Source organism: Aedes aegypti, chromosome 2, assembly GCF_002204515.2.
Source record: "Aedes aegypti strain LVP_AGWG chromosome 2, AaegL5.0 Primary Assembly, whole genome shotgun sequence".
Classification (NCBI taxonomy): Eukaryota; Metazoa; Arthropoda; class Insecta; order Diptera; family Culicidae; genus Aedes; species Aedes aegypti.
This window is the reverse complement of record NC_035108.1, coordinates 96132138-96136982: the sequence shown is the minus strand read 5'-3', so window position 1 is coordinate 96136982 and position 4845 is coordinate 96132138.

Sequence of the window (4845 nt, the reverse complement as noted above, 5' to 3'; positions counted from 1 at the left end):
TAACAAGGATCGTAAAGGGATCAATAGTAGAAAAAATAGCACTGAAAAGTACTGTTTAAGTAGCACTGAACAGTACCGTTTTTAATTTTAGCACTGAAAAGTACTGTTTGTGTAGCACTGAAAAGTACTGTTTTATTGCTTTAGGTAGTTTTTAAGAAAACTTCCAAGAGCAGAGAGAATTCGTGTACGCACAGCACGAAGGTACGATGCGCACTGATATGCAAATTTTAAAAAATCACAAGACTTTAGCATATTTACAACGCTTACAAACAATCTGTTCTACGATCACTATTTAATAAAGTTATAATGAGTCACATGGATAAGTGCCTAGTTATAGTAGAACATGAATTTGGACTCAAATCTCTTAGCGAAAACCATTTTTACAAACTGGGACCATATTTGTAATCTAAGTCAGACATTTCCATATAGCTTAAACGCCTAGAGGTATGCAACGCCCTATATATGTTCCGTAATTCATTCAATTTTGTTCGATTTATACTCCATTATCAAAGTTACCCCAAAACAGAAAACCGACTTTCGATTACCGTCGTTGGGGGTGACAATGGGTCAAAAAGGGATATGTGCGATTTATTTTTTGAATAACTATCGCAATTTAACTCCAATAAACTTCAAATTTGGTGTATTTGTACTTTGATGGTACATTAACAACTGTTCAAAAAATTGAAGACAAATATTTATTCACAGCGGCACCACAAGTGAATGAAAAATGACCCAATCTCACCCCATAGAGGGGGTGACATTGGGTCACTGTAATTGAAATAACTTGTTTTTGAGAATATGATTTCAAAACCATTCACAACTGAAAAATATTGACAAAAAACGATGCAAACAAGACGAAAAGATATGTAAGGTGTTTCACAAGTATGATAAACCCACTTAAAAGAAAGATTATACTGAAAATTGAAGAGCTATTAGAAAAAATATGGAAACCCAACATTTATCGTCAAGTTTACATAAATTTTCTTGGTTTTTCCCTCAAATTGTCTTCAAAGTCTCATCCCCATTGCTATAAAGCCCATTCAGTCTCCCCAAAAGTGTACTGAAACAGTCCCAGTAAATACAAACTCGTATACGATAGCATATATGAGTACAAAAGTGAAGGCGATATACGTCCATGCGCCAAAAGACTGCATGTAAGATGTGCGTATATCGCCCCCACATTTGTACCATTATATCCTATTATAAACGATCGTGTGTTTACTGGGGTGATTATTTTAAACCTTCGCAAATAGTTAAATTTTGGTGCGACATTGCACGATCAATAAATTTCAGGCAGAAGTTGACGTCATAATCCCAGTATTTCAGCGATCCAACTCATTTGTACTTCCGTGAGATGTTTCTATAATATGAAAACACTGATAAATAATCAAATTTAGAAAAAACACCCTTTATATAAAAATTTGCGATGTTGCTGCGCACGAAACACAGTTGCTGGTTTGAGAAGTTGTCAAAATGCGTTGTATTGTTATTCAATGCACGGAATACTCAAGTAGACTTGTTTGATGTTTCAGAGATGCTGTATTTAGAAAGAATAAACACATCTTAATGAAAAAAGAGAACACCCGGCACCGTAAAATGTCAAAAAAGTGGACTTGGAATTTCATTTACTATCGTTCTTGCTTGACCCAATCTCACCCCCATTTTCAATGTTTTAGACATCGTACCGAAAAAAATGATTTTTTTGTGGGAAAATCAAACAGATTCCGGAAAATACCTGTGATGTGTAATGAAAAGACTTTCAACATTCTACTAATACAACGATAGAGGCTAGAGTACATGCGTGATACTTTGTACAGGAGAAATTTTATGTTGTAAATTTTATCTAGTTTCAACATGCAAGTTTATTGATGTAGTACACAAAAACTACTATTTCTAAAAATGTATGTTGTTATGAATTATGTGTAATAATATGTTCCCTAACATATGAATTATTAATTTTAGTAATATCAGCGTTATTAGCTGAAATATTTCACAAAACATATTTTTCCGTTTTGACCCAATCTCACCCCCTAGACCCATTGTCACCCCCATCGACGGTATATGAATAATAATATATCCATTCAGAATAAACCTTTTGGCAATCTATCAAGTGCAATCGATAGCTAGGATTCCAGTACTTGTTTTAAAAACATAAATTGTAATTGTTTGAAACAGCATGCATAAATATTGAAGTTTTCTTCGAAAAAACTATCAAAGTTACCCCGTTTTACGGTACTCTTAATTAAGATTTTTTTCAAATAGGATTTGTTTTTCTATTTAATTAGTGATTATGACCATTTTCAGTGTCCATTACTAGCATGCTCACTGTATTTGACGTTTTCAACTAGATGACCCATTTAGGAACGTTTCGGGAAAATTGACGTTCGGCAAAATTGTTTCTATCCAAGACATTAAAAAAAAAGATTTTTATCGGCAAAACTGATATTGATTGCCAGAAAATCAATGAAGAAGCATGTTGTCTTTTAAAAGTATCTAGAAGGAAGACTCTAGGTTTAATGATATAGTGCAAGATATAGTAGATTCTACGAATTAATGGACTCACTGTAGCTACCTATAATGAAATTATGATTAGTGCACATTAGTGGGCATGAGGACTTTTGGCCAAATAAGGCATCTTTGCGTAATAATGCGAAGCAATGTGAAAGAACAGCATATTATTAAAAGAAGGGAAAATTCAAACTGCAATATTATCTACTAAGTGCCACTAATTATTTGCACAGTTTAAATATAAAGAACAGTCTATTATTCTAAGAAAGCAAAACTAAGCCGATTGTTCATTCGGCCAAATGTCCATAATATCCATACTCCATACTACCGCTTCCCATGAAACTGCGTACTGTTTTGACTCATACTCCGAACACTTAAGGCCAAACGCATCTGATAGACATGCATAAGCTGTTATTAGTGAAAGTTTTGATTTTTTTGCAAAGTCTAACGGTTAGCTGTTGGGTGTGCCAATAAAAATGTTTATTTAAACTTGTTTAGTATTGTGTTTACGGAAAAGTATGGAACAATATTTTGATTCAAATGCCGAACATTGTGTTTATTCTGTCTCATATTCCGAACAGCTTGATTCATATTCCGAACAGCACGAATAAATCGTATTCAAATGATTAATTTCGCAAATAATTTTTTCTGAGCTATTCTTACTGACCTCAAGCTAGAGAATCATAACTTCTCCCGAGGTATAAAATAGATTGAAATACGTTAATATTGAATTATAATTGACCATCATTTCCTTATGATTTGGTGACATATTTCAGCGAAATATGTCAAATCGCTACAAAAACCGAGTGTTCGAAATATGAATCTGTTCGGAATTTGAGACAAAACGGTATCGTGAAATCACTTGTTTTCATCAGGCTCTCACAAAAAAGATCTAAGTTGCTTGAGTGAAATGCACGTGTCACATTACTTTGAACATCTGTTACTTTTAACACATGGTTTTATAATAAATTAATCAATTTTTATCTAATCTTACATCAGCTAGTACGTTAAATACTTTTTGGCAGCGGCATCATGAATAGGTATTATAGTATTGACATACTACCCGAGCAAAGTTGAATAACAACCGGATAACATAGTGATAACAAGATGCTCATCATGATTTCATTTTGTTATTTTTTGTTATCAATACGAAGACTCTTGTTATCAACGAATTTTGAGCTGTCAGATCGAGGATGCCACCGACGGGTGAATGACGTCAAATGTTTGTTATCATAATTCGATCTTTATAACTAATTGATAACATAATGAGTTATCGATGAGGGAAATTGGCTGGATAACAAAACTTGTTATCAATGTGTTTCGAACGATAACACAATGAGCTATTTATATGATATCTTTAGTATAAACTTTTGTTATCACGTTTGTTATGTTGCCTGCTTATTCAACCAAAATGATAACAAACTATGTTTTCAAATGCTTGTTATCGGATAACATAACTTGTTATCATTTTGTTACCCAACTTTGCTCGGGTACATTACTATTTTTTCGGGGAATTTCGGGAGAATAGTTTTCGGGGAAATAGTTCATTCGGGAAAACGTCATTCGAGGAAATTACATTCGGGGAAATGACGAGCAATCATTTCAACGGATTCTTGAGGATGTCTGGAAATTCATAGCGAACACGGGGGTTTCCTTGCGGGATTCCGAGAATGTATATAAAGTATGCATCTGGTGATTCCTAAAGAACTCTTAAAATTTCTAGGGCATCCTGTGAATTCCTTGCGGAATAATGCAGATTTCTAGTAGTATTTTGAATAATTCTGGTAACATCTAGGAGATTTTAAAAAGGTTTGCAGGCGAATTTGGGGATTGCTAGTGGTAACCAGAGAATAATAAACTTTTGAAAATTTTCATTGCAATATCGCAGCTGAATCTTGAGATATCAATTCCTACCGAAATCCTAACAATATCCTGAAAAATCTATGCGGGATCGTGTGAAATCTTAGCAAGATGCTTCAGAATTCTAGCATGTTCCTGTGGGTTCTTGACGAGTGTCTCAGAATTCCTATCAGGTTCTTGAGTTTTCATAGCAGGATCCTGTAAATTTATGTTGATCTCATAAGGTAGGTTCATTACACATATTAGGCTCTATTCAAACTTCTTTCTCAACATATGGAATTTTGTCAAATTTTACCAGTCAATAAGCAGGCATACTTTTACTAAACTAGTTTGCACTGCATGCTTTTGGTGTATATATTCAGGCTAATATGCTTTGTAGATTAAGGTTTCAGTGTAGTAAGATTTACTGACTTTATCCCCACAAGTGTCTGTAGAAGGTCCTTGGGTATGTAAAAAACGAAATTGAAACATCTCATC